This window comes from Vulpes lagopus, chromosome 10, assembly GCF_018345385.1.
Source record: "Vulpes lagopus strain Blue_001 chromosome 10, ASM1834538v1, whole genome shotgun sequence".
Classification (NCBI taxonomy): Eukaryota; Metazoa; Chordata; class Mammalia; order Carnivora; family Canidae; genus Vulpes; species Vulpes lagopus.
Genome location: NC_054833.1, coordinates 25,317,733 through 25,337,815, shown reverse-complemented (window position 1 = coordinate 25,337,815; position 20,083 = coordinate 25,317,733). Strand labels below are relative to the sequence as shown.

The following is a 20,083-nucleotide window of genomic DNA, read 5'->3' as shown; positions in this document are numbered from 1 at the left end:
TAATGGCCAAGACGTAGAATCAACTTTCCGAACTGACACTTTCCGAGTCGAGTACGCAGCTAGCTCTTGAGTCGCTCGCGGGCTGTGTACACACAGGTGCACTGTTTTGCTTTTGAGGAGCCAATTCACATACGCTGCTTAGGGACCTGGGGGTTCAGGTGTTCTTGTTTTGGCCGGTGGGAAAATTAAGAAAACTGTCGAAGAGCAAAAGGATGGAATTCAGAAATCAGTCGAAGCCAAGTAACTGCGAGGTGACAAGTCTCACCCGGGAGGCAGAGAGAAAAGTGTCAGGAGCCTTTTGTTAAGTGAAAGTGAGGTGAGCTACCACTGTGCGCGCGGCCGGGCGGGCCGGGGGCCCACGGCAGAGCCCTTGCCGTGGGTTGTCCACCTGCGTAGAGTGAGGCCAAAGGGAGGCCTGGCTGGGACATTGCCCGGCAGCCAGGGCCGCCGCCCGCAGGCCCCCTCCGCCCTGCTCCCAGAGGGAAGGGCTCTGGGCCTCCGACGGTCGCGGGGGCACAGTGTGAGGGGCCGGCTCACGGGTGCACACGGTCCACACGAGGGAGCGCGCACACGGATGCGCCCCTCGCACACGCTCGCTGAGAATATAGGCGCAACCTTAGGCCGGTGGGGATACGAGGAACTAAGGGTAAGAGGTGCAACAGTCTGAGCTCTTCGTGAGAACCAGGGTTCCGCCGATGCTGCTGTCTGAACAAACGTCAGGAGTCCGAGGGCTTAGCAAGTTTCTAGCAACGAGGACTGGAGGTGTGAGGGCAGCTCTTAGCTTCTAACATTCTTCAATGTAAAAGAGAAGAGTGGGGCCACCGTGCTGACTAAAAAGCAGAAAATTAAACTTAGAATAAAGCAAGCCAGTGTCACATGCTATCAACTCAACTCCCACTCTGACCCTGATAGGAAAAACATTTCCTGGCAAGAACCCATCAGACTGAGCATTACTAATAAAAAACCCTGTAAGAGAGATAAATCCAAATTACTCAATGTAACTCTAGAGACAAAGCTGTGAATAATAAGAATAAAAGCACAAGACACTTTCAACTATTACAACTGTGTTGCTGTTGATAAAAAATTTGAAAACAAAATCAAGCTTCCTGTTTTGGGGTGACCACAGGTTTCACAAGGATAATATGTTAGAAGGAACACAAGGCCTCAACCTGAATAAATTGAGAAAAAAAAATTGTACCTCTCGGGGACTTAATTTTTACGAATAGGACAAAATGAAATAATTGTAGCCCCCTCCAAAAAAAACAAGGGCGACCGCTTTAAGAGATAAATGCTAATGTTGGAAAAAAGAGAAGGGGAAAAAAAAAATCTGTGGCCCTAGGGATGAAGAGAAAGAGAGCTCCTGGGCAAACCACATGTCGGGTCAGTAAAGGTTCACAAAGACGGCGTTAAATGGAACATGCCGGAAATGGGCATGTTTAGTTGGAGGTGGGAGACTTGTGAAATATCATCCTAACCCTCCAAAGCAGTGCATGTGCTGGTGTTAATGACGATAAAATGTGAAAAACGAAGAACAGGTCACTGATTGCCTGTCTCCAAAAAGCTACCCGTTGTATTAAATACAGGGAGCGGTATTTTAATTTTTTACTTTTTTATATTTTTACATACTGGGTTGAAATTGTTAGTTCTGAGGGAATGGCTGGTAGTTCTCAGTAAGTCACTTAACATCACTTTGTTGAGCTTCTACTTCATGGTGGACCCTGACAGGCACGTATCAGAGGTAGGGACATTGGGTCCCTCAAGTGTATGTCCCCGGTATGTGTCATGACCCCTCAGTGTCCGTTACTACGTTTCACCCCAACCTGCTGGTATTCACACGTGTTTGACTTGTATGTCGCAAATGTGTGGTATGAAATGAACGGTTCTAGATCGTAAAAAAAAAAAAAAAGAAAAGAAAAAAAATCCTTGTAATACGATCTACGCTAACCTGTGAAACATTTACTTGCAATTTCAACTTTTTTAAGTTCTTGAAAGGTCAAAGAATATACTCAGGAGGGCGGAGGCAGGGCGCCGGACCCAGAGACTGCCGCGTCCGTGTCTAGGGCCTGAGGTCTGAAGGTTCACAAGCATCAAGCAGATAGGATCTCTGTGGTCTTCCTACCTAAGAATCTCAGTTCCTTTCTCTCCACTCCGGGCCACAGGCTGTCGGCGGCCTCGGAGCCGCAGCAGCACCGCACGGTCCGCGCCGGCCTGCCCTCTGGCTCCCGCTCACTCGGCTCCGCGCGGAGGCCTCCAGGTCTGGAAAACTGAACCCCGACGAGGCCCTGGGCCTTGAGTGTCTGCTGACTTTTCTGTCTTAAAACGTTGCCCCCGAGCCAGCCGTGGGAGGGCGCGGGTCCCCGGCAGCGCGTGCTCGCGTGCTGCGAGGCCGAAGGAGCCGCCAGAGCGCGGCTGACGTCGGGCAGCAGCCTCTCGCGGAGGCTGCGGTGGCAGATTTGCTCTTTTCCGACCTGGGAGAGCAAAGCGCACGGAAATCATGCCGAAGGACACGGGCTCAATTACTCGGAGTTGAAGCACCATGGCTTTGGGCCTTGCCCAATGTGAAGCCGGGCCTTGCCTGCGCGCGGTCGGCCTCGGCGCGTGGGTGAGGCCCGCAGGGCGGGAAGGGCGTCGCGGGGATGCTGGCGGGTCCTGGCGTCAACAGGGGCCGTGGGACATCGTGTCATCCACGTGGCTGCGGAGCTCCAGGGGACTGTGGCCCGTGCGGGCAGGACCCGGCTCTGACATTTGGCTTTCAAAGGTCCACGACGGTGACAGAGGGACCCTTTGGGGGCTGATTTGGGTGGTTCACGCTTTCTTCCCACAACACTGATCCCAATTCAAGATTATTAACATTCACGGTTGATGATGACTTGTGAGTTCACTCGGTGACAGAGCACTCGACGGAAAGCCAGACGACTTGGGGTCGAAGTCCCGGCTTACTGATCGATACCTACGGATTCGGCCCCAGACGAACATCGGTTCACCCTTTAGACAACAGCCTCGTTTACAAATGTAGAGACGACGACGACTGTTCGCCAACAAGCTGTTGATGCTCGGGTGCACCTGCGGGTGGGCCCTGCCGGCTGGCGGGGGGCGCGGGGAGCACAGCCCAGGCCCCCACCGGGAGCCCACCTTGCTGCGGGGGCCAGTCTGTAGGTCACAACGCGGTGCACGTACTTAGGCATTATTTTTTTTTAATAGAGACGTACACGGTTGGGTCAAGGTTCACCGTTTGTGTGTGCGGCACACCGGGAGGAGCGTGCACCTGGACCGGCCCGGCTGCCGGCCGCCTCCCGCGCCCCCGCCTTGCAGCCAGGGTCCCCTCGGGGGCCCCAGCAGCTCTGAGCGGCGGGCAGGCGTGCCAAGGGCCTGACGGCAGCAGGTGCCCGGATGCAGTACCAGGCCCCGGAGACGTGCGGTCCCTGACATCTGCCTTTGGCTAGCGCCTCGCTCTTCTGGTTTACACAAGGTTCACCGAAAGTGGGAATTCCAGTGGCACCGTTTTGCCGCGCTTTGCATCGGTTTGGAAAGAGGGGCTGGACGTGACACAGAGCGCCGGCCAGCGAAGGCCTGGCTCCCACGGGGACAGCTGAGGGATGGCCGGGGCCACCGGGGGGCAGGCGCCGAGCTCGAGCACGCAGGCCAAGCCGCTCACCTGGGCCGGGTTTCTCAACAGCTCTTGTCCCTAAGCTATTTATTAAATGGCGTGACAGGTGTAAGGGGCCTGGCGACATCCGCTGCCTCCCCGTGGCCACCCCGGCCTCGGCTGCAGCTCCCACGGCTCCCAGCACTGCCTGGCCGGCTGCCATCCACCCTGCCCCGCCGCCAGCTGCACGGCGGGCACCGAGCCTCACTGTCCCCCCCCGGGGGCTGCATGCCTGAGGCTGGGGCCCAGCAGTACTTAGAGCGAGGAAACCGAGGAAGGCCGGCAGCACGTACGCCTTGGCCGCCGGCAGCCCCCTGAGCCCCTCAGAAAAATTGGTGAGTGAATGAATGAGCGGACAGAGGCAGCAGGAAAACTAATGTATGCGGGGTCCTATGGTATAGGACTGTGTCGTGGGCCACCCCCAAAATGTAAATGCTTCAGTTTGTGAGTAAAGGAGATACTCTCCGCTGAAGCATGCATCTCTTACTTCTCATAGGATTCCAGGAAAAAAGAAAAAAAGAAAAAACAGTACTTACGAAATAATTTTTCAGGACCCCCCCACTTGAAAAATATGATTTGAACAGATTAAGTACAGCACAATGGCATATGCTGCCCAGTCTACGCACGTTTGTTTCCTTTCCCAAATACACTTTATTTCTCCGGTTACACACTCAGGGAACAGAGCACTTCGAATAACAGACCTTCGCGTTTGCTGAGCGCTCACGGTGTGCCGGAGACCCCGAGAGCAGCTCTGACACGTGCGAACGTAAGGGACCCGCGGTGATGGGTGAGGGCACCAGGGTTTCGGCGGCGGCGCTAAGTGGGCCATAGATGCCGCGTTCACAGGGCTACTGGGAAGTGAGCTGTCCCTGCGAGCAGCGGGCCCGAGGAGAACAAGGCAGGCTGACTTGCTTCTTGGAGTCACAGACGTTACAGGATCGTGAGGTGCTAGTGGGTATTGTGTTTTTTTTGAAAAAAAGGTTCCCCTTAGATAAACCCCCACAACTTTCCAAGGGGATGAGAACGACTTCTAAGTATTTACAACATGTATCTCTTCTACTCTCTGAATATGAAATTAGGATGTGTCATGATATTTGACCAAAAAAGCGTCCCCACCCACACAGTATCAACCTAGACTACCACTTAGCAATTAATCTGGCGGCCCCGCGTGGAAATTCCCCGTGGAGAAAACAAAGCTCATCTCTGCTCTGAGCAGGAACCGGCACTTCTCCTCACAGGCTGGGCTTCCTGGAACTGGTCTGGACGACACACACCTCCTCCAGCAAGGAAGGTCCTGATTTTCATACGTGAAACTGGGAGAAGAAGGCTCTTCCCTTGCTCTGCGTGTCAGTTTCTCACGTGGGTCTCACGGGGAGGGCACGTGGTCTAGGGATGCGCCGGCGACTAAAAATATGCGGAGGGACGGCTACGGCTCATGCCAGGCTCTCGCAGGGGCGGGATGCAGCGGTGACTCCCCCCACCCCCAGAAAAAGAACAGACCCACAAGAAATAAAGCCCCTCTACACTCCAACGGAGACACCAAGGGATTTAAGGAAACACGAGCTTCCTGCACGTGGGAGGGAGCCTTGCCCCGTCTCTAAAACAGCACAAGAGAGCAACTGCCTGAAAGAAACCCTAGGACCACGCTGGTTAAGCCCGGGCTTCTCCTGGGCGAGGTCCTCAGCACCACTCATGAAAACACGGTCCCCTGGCGTGGTGCAAGGACCCGAGGGCTGCCTCTGTGCCAATCTCACGGAGCAGTGCCCAGCACCAGCGATAACCTACGGCAGACAAGCACGGGCACGCGAGGAACCGGGTTTCCATCCTAGCTGGGAAATCGGACCTGAAGGTCTTCTCTGAGATATGGGAAAATTAAAAAGGGCCACATAAGCAGATCTGTTTCCCTTATAATTACTCTTCCTTCTTCTTACTAATTATTTGGATGAACCGTTAGGCGGATTTCTCTAAAGAGTGTCCACATGAAAAAAAAAAAAAACGGAACAGTGAGCGTTTGAACACCAACCTTTCTTCTTGATTTTTTTATCTTGAAAAAGAAAAAAAAAACATTAAATGCTCATTGAAAAGAATGAACACAACACAGAAGCGCATGTTTTCATAATAACAAGTAAGAGCCTGGGAAGCCTCTCCTCGCCCTTCTCCCCGCCTTGCGTGTCCTCCCAAATCTGCCCCCGTGGCTGTGAGCCCTCCACCCTCCCGGGAGGCCGCGCGACACGCTCCTTGACACGGGCTCCCGCCTCGCCCTAGAACGCCACGGCCTTCTTCCATCCCGGGGCACACCCCCAGGGCCGCCCGCGACTGCACAGCGCGCGTGTGCCACGAGCGGCTTACTCTGTTATCCCTTCTGACTTATTTATTTTATTCTATTTATTCCTGACTCATTCTCCTACCGTTAGACAATCGCACCACCTTTCAGGGCATCCCCTATAAAGCGTGCTGCGGTGAACACCGATCCTCGTGTTCTCGTAGGTTAATCCACATAAACCGTCCTCCCAGAAGCGGAATAGCCGAGTCAAAGGTTTTCAGTTTGGACCAGTTCCGCCAACCTGCCGCGTAAACATTCAAAGCCATACACAACTACAGGCCTTTCCACCTTAACCTGGATGCTCTGCTTACTACGATTAATAATAAGTGTCACACGCGCTCCTCGACTGTGAGGAGGACAAAACTTTCCACTGAAACCCTAACACGACATCTGAACCCAAACACTCAAGACATCCAAGGAGATTCACTGAAATCTAGGCAGGACCCCCGCTCCCGAGCTGTAGGAGGACCCTCTCAAGGAGCTAGAGAGAAGGGACCCTGCGATCACAGAAAACACCCGCTGTGCCATCTGGACCTACACCAAGAATGCAAACTTTTCCGTGAAGCATTTCCTGTCCTAAGTGAACAGACGACTCCTTTAAACAGCCCGGTGTCAAGGTATGCTGCCTAATGTTGTTTTGAAACCTGATACTCTTCGGTCAATACTATAGGAAATCAAGACTCTGGAAACTCTGGAGATACTACCTACTTTAAAAACCACATTTCCTGTTTTTAACCCCTGTGCCCTACATCGGTTATCAGTCCTAGTCTACAGATAAAAATAGATTGAAAAATACTATAAATATCCCACAATGTACTTTTTTTTGGGTCAAACTGAAACACTACATGAAAAAACTTCGGGGTATTTTTTTTTCTAAATAAATTATCTTTTCAATTGTACTCTGAAGACACATTATTGAAATTACTACCTATTGAAAAAAGGTAACCAGAAACTGTCGATACTGGCAGACAGACAGAAAGGCCTAAATACTCTGCAAGAAAATTAGCTTGTGTTGGAAACTGAAAGGGTTTTAAGTGCTAGGTCTTCACATTTTAGTGTGATCAGTCCTAAATTGAGCTCTCTTCCTAGATAGATAAATGTCTTTTGCCATATGAGGAATTTTTAAAATGAACCCTTGAGGAGAGGATACCCTTCGTATGTAGTATAGGAATGAATGATCTCCACTTTTACAGTTTTTCTCTTCTTTCCCAAGATCTTTTTTTTTTTTTTCCTGGCTTTAATTAATATGATCTCCTAGCTTTTAAATATGAATTGGAAAACTCTGTTCTATGAAAAGAGAAAAATACTGCCAGCAGTGAAAAATAACAATAAAATTATTTCATGGCTTATGTTTTCCATTTGTTATATTCATAACAGTTTAGCATTCATATACACTATGGACAAATAGCTTCCAAGACCCAAAAAATGAGCAATCACGTCTCCCATTTCAAAGTTAAAGTCTGATTGGTAAAATACATTATGAATTACATACACTAACATTATTCTGTGTTAGAATATTACAGTTTAGACATTTAGCGTAGAATATCAGTTTCATCATTTGAAACACGATATACTGTATTTCAGACCTAAAAATAGACATTTAATCAATTTAACATTAGCTGATAAATCAAACTCTGCTTCAATGTAGTCTTTGGCAGAAAAATTTTTTTTCATTAGAGGGCAACTTCAATAAGCAAAGTGAAAGAGACAAGAAAATAAGATTCTATGTAAATGGATGCATTTTGCTTTATACTTGAAATGTTTCATCACATTTGTATATAACACTTCATAAACAGATGTGTATGTAGTAGCTGTTCAATTTCAAAATCTCAGGTTTTTTTTTAATAAAATGACTTTGATTAAACCAAAACTAATAAATGCTCACAAGAAGCCAGGCTGAAGAACATGGCACCAGGGCCTGACGGACTGAGCTGGAATCCTGAGCTGGCTCCCCCAGTCAGCCCCGTGGGCCCCTGTGATTCACTGAGCGAACACCCAGAAGGTGCCCTCCCGCCGTCTGACCCACGACAGATGGTATGAAAACGCCGGGTAGTGCCATCCGTGGTACGGAGCAGCTGTTGCACCTCTACAGCTGGATTCACCATTGTGGGGCACAGCAAAGAGGTAATAAGGTAAAGTCCCTATTCTCAACATATGGTTCCATATACAACTTAAGAAATAAAATCTGATAATATGTTTCAGCCATTAAACTAAAACAAAGAAAAAACGATGTTGAAATTAAAAACAATCAAGTTGTAATAAAACTGGAGAAAAAATATGAAAAGCCAATAGTTAACTTGGAGGTTAAAGTCATTTACGTAAGACATTTTTTAAAATCGAAGCACAACTGACAAAAAATATTACATCAGTTTCAGGTGTACAATGTAGTGATTTAATAACGCTAAATATTATACTACGCTCATAAGCCTACCTACCATCTTTTACCATATAACACTATTAAAATACCACTGACTACATTCCCATGCTGAACCTTTCATCCCCATGACCTACTCATTCCATAACCGGAAGAAGCCTGCACCTCCCACTCCCCTTCATTCATTTTGTCTATCCTCCCACCCTTCTCCCTTCTGGCAAACAACAGGTTTTTTTTTCTTTTTTATTTATGGGTCTATTTCTGGTTGTTTTTAGATTCCACGTATAAGTGAAATCCTATGGTATTTGTCTTTCTGTGTCTTGTTTTACGTAGCATAATATCCTTTAGGTCCATCCATGTTGTCACCTCACACAGGTCAGAGCAACTAGTATCAAAAAGACAAGAAATAATGTGTTGATGAGGATGTGAACCTCGTGCTCTGTTGGTAGGCATGTAAGTTGGTGCCATGGCTGTGCAGAAACAGTATGGAGGTTCCTCCAAATATCCAAAATATGAGCTAGTAATTCTACTACTGGGTATTTACCCAAAGAAAACAAAAACACTAATTCAAAAGGACATGGATCTCTGCGTTTATTGTAACATGATATACAATAGTCAAGATACGGAAGCAAAGTAAATATCCATCTATAGATGAATATTCATCTATAGATGGATATCCCAATATCCCAAGAAGATGTGGAATGAAATTTTGCCATTTGTGACAAGATCTTTGAAATCTTTCAATAAGCATCTCTCAAGCCTAACTGTGTCACTTAAGCCCACCAAGCTCTGGGTTTTTAACTGCTGGAATGAAACTGAGGAAGCAGCAGGGCAACGTAGAAAGGGCTTGGATGCTGGCATCTCACTACACAAGCGGTTTTCATCCACAAGCCCACACTTCCATTATTTGGAAAACTGCTCTTAAAGTTTGTTGTCAAGGCTGCCAACTACAAAGGCACAGAAGGTCCAGAGCAGCAAGGTGCTGGAGCAGGACGGGTAGTAACAATCACTCGGTTCATTGCTAGGATTTTGTTTCTCTGAGTCTCTGTAACAAAAATCTTCATTCCAATATTTGAATTCTAAGTTGTTTTTTCTCTTGAAGAATGTTATTAACAATCATTCAGTTTTTCCACCTTCAGTATCAGTGTTTGCTCTTATGGCTCCACCACATTTGTTGCTTACGGAAGGCTCTGGTACAGTTTTATTCAAAATCAAATGCAATAACCCCTTTATTGTTCCTGGTACTTTTGACCATTTATTATAGTAACCTTTATAACTCCGCCATACTTTGAAATGCTACCGTGCAAGTCACTGGTTGTCAGGGAGAAAGGAAAACTGGACACCCCAGCTGTCCTTCTGGCAAGCCACCACCACCCATCTCTTCAGCGGGGTCGGACCGTGAGACCAAAGCTGTGAGCCGTCGCTCAGGGAAAGCAACGGCCCTCCCTCTTCTAACTGTTAGGTATGCCTCTGACAGAGAAAGGCACAAAGTTCTTTTTTAACCCAATTAGTTACAAAATATTAGGATATGCAAAATTGTATAGTATTGTTACCCCTCTAGTCCGCCCCTTATATGTCTCCAGTATGAATGATAAAGTTAGAATTTGGAGACAGACAAATAGCACCGAAGTCCTAAGGCTGGTATCCTAAATAAGTCTGATTCTTTTTCTGATTCTCCAAATTTTAAAATCAGCCATGTGGGGAAGATAAAATCTTACCCCAATGGTGTTGTTGGAAGGATAAAATGTGATAATGCATGTAAAAATAAGTTAAACTGTAAAATACTGTTATTTGAAAATGGACCAAAATGAAATATCTTAATAAATTTATCAAGTTTTCAATATGAACCTAAGCAAAATGATGTTGGGTATTTTATTTTTAATGCTACAAGCTTAAAAATGACAAAAATAAATGGGCCAGCGTTACATGTTTCCATTCAGTTATGACTAAACGGTATGTTACCAGGTTCTCTTTCATGCTGCTCCTAAGGCAGAGGACACACAAGAAGGCACCTACACTTCGAGAGGCATCCATTCACTAAAACGTTCGTTTGTTCAAATACACGTTGAGAATCCATTACGTACAGGGACTTCCTATTACAGGGACCCCCTTGGTGACTTGCCATCAAGAGGCACAGTGCAGTAGTCTTCAAACTTTTTTGATTATGCAAGTTATAGGTAAAAGAATTTTGAGCCCTCTTGATATAAGATTATGATATATAGTACATAACCTCTGATTTATAAAACTATGTGCCACTCTATTAATATATTATAAAAATACATATATACATTTTTAAACACGATTTATACATACATATGCACATTACATATTCCGTGCATTGTAAATAAAAAACAAATTAGAAAATGAGATAAAAAGGAAATAAAAATCATTTTATCAGTTTAAATAAGCAAGGTTATGCTAAAGTTAAAAAACAACCCCCAAATATTTGCTTAACACACAGCAAATGTACGTGCTCATGAGACATGTCCCATGGGGGTGAGGGGGGTTTGATCTCTGTAGTCATTCATGGATCTCAGCTTATGGATGCTTCACTTAATAAGTTCGCTTTATAAGTTTTACATTTAACAGTATAAAAGTGCTTTAAAACTGAAATCACAGTGACTTGAAGATCTGAATGTAAAGAAGAATGAAGTAAACGTAGGTTTACTTTAGATCATTGGACTTAGTGACTTTCATAGCTGAAAAAGTCCTACACAAAGTATTACACAAAGATATGTGCTTGAAAAAGGTACATGATTGGCTGCACTTACTAATCATCATGCTCTGTTCTTGAGATTTTTAAGTTTGTAATTTTCTCCTCTTTTAAAAATTAAGTATAACTTCTAGGTGGCTGTTGTAGAACCCTCCGGCTGAGAGTCTCTGAGGATCTGTGGACGATTTATGCCCCTGCTGAGACTCATGTCATCGTCATGTCCTGCCACCTGCATCCCAGCCCATCTCTGTTCGCAAGGAACGTGGCTGATACCTGATCCAAAGATTTACACCTCAAGTTCGGTCGTTATGGTCCTATTTTGATGCGTATGTTCCACTTGATTTCTACACCCATCATCCAAGATGAGTTGCTTACATTCAACCTGAGGATGTCTGAGACACCAAAGATGCTTTATGTAATTTAGACAGAAAATGGATTTGTGGATGCAGAAATGAAATACAGTTTGCACAAGGGGATTAGAAGACTCCAAATCAAATGAAAACCAAGGAAGCATGGGACGTGTACAATTCTTCACACTAATGATGATTATGACAGATACGGATGTTCTAGAAGCTGAAGTTATGAAAGAAGACGATCAAGAAGCTGGTACTTTGGTTACAACCATAGAAGATTTTAGGGGTGCCTGCATGTCACAGTCTCTCAGTACTCAGCCTGGAGTCGGCTTGAGATTCTCTCCCTCCCCCCTGGCCCTCTTGCTGTGCTCTCTCACTTGGTAAAGTAAATAAATCTTGAATAAAATGCATAGGAGACTTTATAGTCTTAGAAACACACCAGCTCGAAGACCGCAGTGTAGCAGAAGCCATTCTGATAATGGTAAGATTTGAACACTGAAACTGATCTTTTTCAAAATCTAAATCCAATTCAAGATCATGGTCCAAGTCCCAGCTCAAGAAAGTTTATTTATAATGTTATGGGCAGCTACCATTTTGTGGTTTCTGTATATTTTTGTTAGGATTCTCATCTTTTATGCTTGAAGTATGGATGAAAAGATGTTGGTTGACCGTAATTTGCAACATATCTTATTAAAAATAAACTTTCATATCCACATTTGGTCAAACTGTTAACATAGAACTCTAGCTTGGCTAATATGATAGAATGAAGCAAAAGTAACGTTGTAGCACGGCCCAACTGACTGATCATACACACTTAAGTTCAGGGTAGACCTTTCTGTCTCGTTATGATGTCCAGGTCCCTGATGATAGTTCATTTATGACACAACATGGAACAGTTCTTTTGTTAACTGTAGATTTTTGGGGAAGATTGTGTTTTTGACTGAAACACGGAACCTTCACTGTTTTTTTTTTTCTGGTTTCTATGAAGATTTGGAACATATAAGCACTGAAAAAACTCGCCTTAAAAATCTGAGCAAGTCGATGGCAGAAATCATTTTAAGGGGAAATAATGTTCTCATGTAGTTACTCTAAACTTTAAGGACCAGTGTTGGTCATATTGCTCAGGAAGTAAACTGTTTCAAAGCAAGTTTATGTTTATGCATATGCATAGAGTGAAAGAACTAAATTTTGAGGTTTATAGCACTCAGTCTGGGCATCAAAATCTGCCTAGCACTTTATGAAGGAAGCTTATTCTTCATGCCTGTTTATTTCATGTGAGGAAAGCTGAAAGAGAACACTCCCCCTCTAGGTTGCGTATAGGAGAGTCTGGTCATTCTTACCGTCTACAAACATTACCGTAGGACCACACCACAGTTCATGTGCCCGTTCTAACTGCTGACAAGACATCTGAATTGTTTCCAACTGTTAGCTATTTTAAATAGAGCTGCTATGAATATTGTTGTTGTCTTTGGTAGGCATAAATACTCATTCCTCTTAGGTAATAGAATTGGGTCATTGCAAAAATGCAAATATGTCTTCAGTGGGCCCTGCCAGTTTTCCAATGGTGGAAGACTACATGCCCCACCAAAAGCACTTCATTGTCAACATTAATTTAAGTATACCCTTGCTGGATATACGCACACATGTCCAAAAGTAAGGTAAAAAAGGGAGGGGGAGGGACTTATTTTATGTTTTCCTTACAAAAAAAAAAAGTCACAGCACAAAATCAAAAAAGAGAAAAATGTTCAAGAATATATACCAATTTTTAATACAACCCAACTTGTACTGTAGAGTACAAAAGTATTAATCTTTTTCATATCCACCATATTTAAACTCCCTGAAGGTGGCTTTCTGTGATTTCATAAAACCTATTATTAAGCTCCTTCAATACACAAACTTGCTTAAAGTGATATGCATTCTACATATAATTCTTAAAGTTCTTGTTACTGTAATTATAGGTTGTCACACCATTTGCAATCAGAAATGACAGCAATTTCAAAAACGAAAAATGGGTTTTTAAATATATCCTATTTATGAATTTACTTTGTCACTCATTTTTTCTTATCAGTATGAGACATTATCAGAAAATCGAAGTAAACTGATATAAGAGAAAATCTATACCCCAAGTAAATACCTTATATAATATAAAGATTTTATTATTGTGTTCAACTTACTTCTATAGACACAAACTGCTTTGTTGATGTCTATGGCCCAATCAGTTAAAACTTAGCCCCAAACGGAGTTTTGGATTCAAACAGCATCATTGTTGGACTGTTTATACAATACAGAGTTTACCACATTAATTAGCTTGCTGATAAGTGATAAACTGAGGCAGAAAGAGAAAAGTCCCAGTTTTGTCAATCCTACGGTGCTCCAGGGCCTTCAAAACCCTTCACCTCGCTGGGTTTCCTGTGATGTCCAACAATTATCAAAATGGCTTACTATTAAGCTGTACTAAAGTATTTTGGGGTGGGCTTCTGCTTCTTATTAAGACAAAATGGTTAAAGAAGTTGCTACAGAGAGCAAAGTGATCACTTCTGACAAGGTAGGAGTGTGGAGAAGAGAAATGGAGGGGATATATGGGAAGATAACTGGTGGGGGGTGGAAAGAGCCTTGGTAAGCCGCTGCAGGAAAGCCGTGTGGCACACAATCGGGAACTTTAGAAATCTGCTCCTGAGAGAGTCTTCCCTGCCTGAAAAGTGCTCAGTGGGGAAATGGGCAGAATCGTGGGAGGGCCACTGAAGCCTCAATAGTCCCAGGGACACAGCAAGAATAAGGGCGTCCAGGAGGAAGCTCAATTTATGCCATAAACAGGGAAGTTCAGTAAGATGTGGCAGGACTAACGCCTCCTAGGTCCCAGTAAAGGGCTGGGATGCAGCAACCCTCCTGGCCTTGCTCAGGGCTCTCTGTCCCAGGGCCCAACAGCAGACAGAAGCGGGCTACCCTCTGTTCCCTCCAGGATGCGTGGAACCGGGGAGGGCACAAGACATTGAAAGCTCCTGCCACTAGGTGCCCTTCAATTTGCAGAATCAGTGCCCCACACCTGCCTCCAGGAAGATCAAAGCCAGTGTTCACTGAGAGACTGTGGGTTCCGACACACGGGGAGCTCCTGGATCCGGGTCAAAGATCTGGGCACTGCCATTGGTTCTCCTCCTTTCACCTGGGAGAGGTGCTACGGCCCAGGACAGAGGCCTCAGAGGACAAACAGCTGGGTACCAAGTGGACCACCTGGCAGGGGGCGGGGCATCCCCGCCAAGGCACAGACACCTGAGAGTCAGCACAGCAGGCCCCGACCCAGGAGACCAGCTGGAGGAACAGGGGAAGAGCAAGTTAACTGCGCAGGCAGCACTGGAAAGCTCCAGGAATGAGGGAAAATAGTATATAGAACTGGAGGTTTTTTCCTTATGATTCATTTATCTTTCAGGTTAAAAATTTCCAATATTTTTTCATTTTTCCTGCCTTAACTACAATACTTTATCAACTTTTCATTTATAAGTTTCTTCCTTTTTGACTTTCAGATTTTTACAATTACATGTCATAGATATATCCTTCATTTTTGGATTCCTTTAACATATTTAATTTTTGTAGTTATAGAAGTTATGGGTTTTTTTGGTCTTGTTTTGTTTTATAATTTTGGAACTTAGTACTTTCTAACATATGGACCAAAATATACTCAGAACCAAATGGAGCATCATGTTGGTCCACTCTGTGAGATTATATTCTCTCTTCTTTCCCATTCTGCCTCCCTCTTTTGTCTTGTTTTTGTTCTTGCTATTGTTTCTCTATATAAGTTTTGCAGGTTTATGTAAAAATTGGAATTTAGCACCTTCTAACATACAGAACAAAATATACTCAGAACCAAGAGAATCACCCTCTAGGTCCAGTCTGTGAGACTATATTTTCTCTACCAAACTACATCCTCCCCACCTTTTTTTTTGTTGTTAATTTTTATAACTTTTTTTTTTTAATTTATTTTTTCACTTTTGTGGGTTTTTTCTTTTTCTTTTATTTTCTGATCCCTGACTTCTTCAGAATTGCCTAGAGTGTATTTTACTTAAGTCGTTCTTGATATTTTTGACTCGGCTCGCTCATACAGCCATTCTGCACTGGACAAAATGACTAGAAGAATTCACCACAAAAGAAGGAACTGGAAGCAATACTCTCTGCCACAGGCCTAACAGATATGGATCTAAGTAGCACGTCAGAGATACAATTCAGAGGTACAATTATAAATTACTGGTGGCTCTGGAAAAAAAGCATCAAGGACTCTAGAGATTCTTTTTACTGCAGAATTGAGATCTAATCAGGCTGAAATTAAAAAATACTTTAGCTGAGATGCAGTCTAAACTGGATGCTCTAACTGCTCGGGTTGATGAGGTGGAAGAGAGAGTGTGTAACATAGAAGATAAGGTGATGGAAAGGAAAGGAGTGACGGAAAAAAGAGAAAAATAATTAAGAGCCCATGAGGAAAGGCTTAGGGAAATAACTGATAGCTTCAGAAGGAAGAATATTCATCGTATTGGGATTCCAGAAGCTGTGGAGATAGGGAGACAGAGAGCGAGCAAGAGAGAGAATATTTGATCAAATATATTTATATATACTACAAAGTATATTTGAATAAATCATAGCAGAGAAATTCCCTGGTCTGGGGAAGGAAACAGGCATTCAGATCCAGGAGATAGAGAGGGCCCTCCCTTTCCCCCCCAGTCAACAAAAATCGATCAACACTCCAACATATAATAGTGAAGCTTGCAAATTTCAAAAATAAAGAAAAATCCTAAAAGCAGTTTGAGACAAGAGATCCCTAACTTATACGGGAGATATCAGATTAACAGCAGACCTCTCCTCAGAGACCTGCAGGCCAGAAAGGGCTTGCAGGATATATTCAGGGTCCTAAATGGGAAGAACATGCAGCCAAGAATACTATACACAGCCAGGCTGTCATTCAGAATAGAAGGAGAGATAAAGAGCTTCCAGGATAGGCAGGCCTGAAAGAATATGTGACCACCAAACCAGCTCTGCAAGAAATATCAAGGGGGACTCTAAAAGAAAGGGAGCCAGAGGAAAAAAAACACAAAAAATGGGAGTGAATAGGTAACATGATGACACTAAATTCATATCTTTCAATAGTTACTCTGAACGTGAATGGGCTAAATGATCCCATCAAAAGATGCAGGGTATCATAATGGATAAAAAAGCAAGACCCATCTACATGCTGTCTACAAGAGACTCATTTAGACCTAAGGACACCTCCAGCCTGAAAATGAAGGAGTGGAGAACCATTTACCATTCAAATGGTCCTCCAAAGAAAGCTGGGGTAGCAAGCCTCATATCAGATAAATTAAAGTTACCCCAAAGACAATAATAAGAGATGAAGATGGACACTATATCATATTTAAAGGATCTATCCCACAAGAAGACCTAACAATCATGAATATTTATGCCCCTAATGTGGGAGCTGCCAAGTACATCAATTAATAATCAAAGTAAAGAGATACATAGATAATAATACACTAATAGTTGGAGACTTCAACATGGCACTATCAGCAAAAGAAGATCTTCTAAGGAGAACACCACAAGAAACAAGGGCCTTGAATGATACACCGGACCAAATAGACTCCAGAGATATAAACAGAATTTTCCATCCTATTGCAACTGAATACACATTCCTCTCAAGTGCACATGGAACTTTCTCCAGATTAGACCACATACTGGGTCACAAATCAGGTCTCAGCTGATACCAAAAGATTGGGATTGTCCCCTGCATATTTTCAGACCATAATGCTTTGAAACTAGAACTCAATCACAAGAAGAAATTTGGAAGAAACTCAAACATGTGGAGGTTAAAGAGCATCCTGCTAAAAGATGAATGGGTCAACCTGGAAATTATTATTATTTTTTTAATTTTTTATTTATTTATGATAGTCACAGAGAGAGAGAGAGGCAGAGACATAGGCAGAGGGAGAAGCAGGCTCCATGCACTGGGAGCCCGACGTGGGATTTGATCCCGGGTCTCCAGGATTGCGCCCTGGGCCAAAGGCAGGCGCTAAACCGCTGCGCCACCCAGGGATCCCTCAACCTGGAAATTAGAGAAGAATTAAAAAGATTCATGGAAACTAATGAAAATGAAAATACAATCTTTCAAAATCTTTGGAATACAGCAAAGGCAGTCCTCAGAGGGATGCAAGGGTGGTTAAACACTTGTAAAACAATCAATGTGATAGATCACACAAACAAGAGAAAAAACAAGAACCATAGGATCCTCTCAATAGATGCAGAGAAAGCATTTGACAAAATACAGCTTCCATTCTTGGTCAAAACTCTTCAGAGTGTAGGGATAGAGGGAACATTCCTCATATCATAAAAACCATTTATGAAAAGCCCACATTCTCAATGGAGAAACACTGAGACCCTTTCGCCTAAGATCAGGAACACGACAGGGATGTCCACTCTCACCACTGCCAATCAACATAGCACTAGAAGTCCCAGCCTCAGCAATCAGACAACAACAACAACAACAACAACAACAACAACAACAACAAAATAAAAGGCATTCAAAGTGGCAGGGAAGAAGTCAAACTCTCCCTCTTCCCAGATGACACGATACTGTACATAGAAAACCCAACAGACTCCACCCCAAGATTGCTAAACTCATACAGCAATTCGGCAGTGTGGCAGGATACAAAAATCAATGCCCAGAAATCAGTGGCATTTCTGTACACTAACAATGAAACTGAAGAAAAAGAAATTAAGCAGTCAACCCCATTTACAATTGTACCGAAAAGCATAAGATACCTAGGAATAAACCTAAAAGAGGTAAAGGATCTATACCCTAAAAACTACAGAACATTTCTGAAAGAAAGGAAGACAAAAGAGATGGAAAAACATTCCATGCTCATGGATTGGAAGAATTAATATTGTGAAAATGTCAGTGCTACTCAGGGCAATTTACACATTTAATGCAATCCCTATCAAAATACCATGGACTTTCTTCACAGAGTTGGAAAAAATAATCTTAAGATTTGTGTGGAATCAGAAAACATAGGGTAATATTGAAAAAGAAAACCAGAGCTGGGGCCATCACAATGCCAGATTTCAGGTTGTGCTACAAAGCTGTGGTCATCAAGACAGTGTGGTTCTGGCACAAACACAGACACACAGATCAATGGAACAGAATAGAGAACCCAGAAGTGGACGCTCCACTCTATGGTCAACTAATATTCGACAAAGCGGGAAAGACTCTCTACTGGAGAAAGGACAGTCTCTTCAATAAATGGTGCTGGGAACATTGGACATCCACATGCAGAAGAATGAAACTGGACCATTCTCTTACACCAGACACCAAGATACACTCAAAATGGATGAAAGATCTAAATGTGAGACAAGAATCCATCAAAATCCTAGAGGAGAACCCAGGCAACACCCTTTTTGAACTTGGCCACAGCAACTTCTTGCAAGATGCATCTATGAAGGCAAGAGAAATCAAAGCAAAAATGAACTACTGGGACTTCATCAAGATGAGAAGCTTCTTCACAGCAAAAGAAACAGTCAACAAAACTAAAAGACAACCTACAGAATGGGAGAAGGTATTTGCAAATGACGTATCAGATAAAGGGCTAGTGTCCAGGATCTATAGAGAACTTATTAAACTCAACAGCAAAGAAAAAACAATCCAATCATGAAATGGACAAAAGACATGAAGAGAAATCTCACAGAGGAAGACCTAGACATGGCCAACATGCACAGGAGAAAATGCTCTGCATCACTTGCCATCAGGGAAACACAAATCAAAACCACAATGAGATCCCACCTCACACCAGTGAGAATGAGGAAAATTAACAAGGCAGGAAACAACACATGTTGGAGAGGATGCGGAGAAAGGGGAACCCTCTTGCACTGTTGGTGGGAATGGGAGCTGGTGCAGCCACTCTGGAAAACTGTGTGGAGGTTCCTCAAACAGTTAAAAATCGACCTGCCCTACGACCCAGCGATTGCACTGTTGGGGATTTACCCCAAAGATACAGGTGCAATGAAGCGCCGGGACACCTGCACCCCGATGTTCACAGCAGCAATGTCCACAATAGCCAAATTGTGGAAGGAGCCTCGGTGTCCATCGAAAGATGATGGATAGAGAAGATGTGGTCTATGTATACAATGGAGTATTCTTCAGCCATTAGAAAGGATGGATACCCACCATCTGCTTCGATGTGGATGGAACCGGAGTGTATTATGCTGAGTGAAGTAAGTCAGCGGGAGAAATACAATCATGATATATGGCTTCACTCATACAGGGAATATAAGAAATAGGAGTATAAGGGAAAGGAGGGAAACTAAATGGGGAAAAACGAAAGAGAAAGACAAACTATGAGAGACTCCTAACTGTGGGAAATAAAGGGTCGCAGAAGAGGAGGAGGTTGGGAGGATGGGAGGATGGGGTGACTGGGTGATGGGCACGAAGGAGGGCACTTGATGGGATAAGCACTGGGTGTTATAGTAAATGTTGGCTAATTGAATTTAAATAAAATATTAAATAAGAAATGAATAATGATTTTCATTTAACAAAGAAGAGACCATGTATACACACACACACACACACACACACACACACACACAGTGTTTAGATGTTTTCAGTATAAAATAGTTTCCAAGGTTGTTTTCTTTTATAGACAACTTT

The 20,083-nt window shown here is 43.8% G+C and overlaps 1 protein-coding gene and 1 pseudogene across 4 annotated transcripts in view; one reads left to right on the top strand and one right to left on the bottom strand.

The window, feature by feature from the left end:
* EXOC2 (exocyst complex component 2) overlaps window positions 1-20,083 on the bottom strand; it is a 215,243-nt gene that overhangs the window by 20,190 nt on the left and 174,970 nt on the right. The window lies entirely within an intron of this gene.
* On the top strand, window positions 11,051-12,083 carry LOC121499393 (annotated as a pseudogene).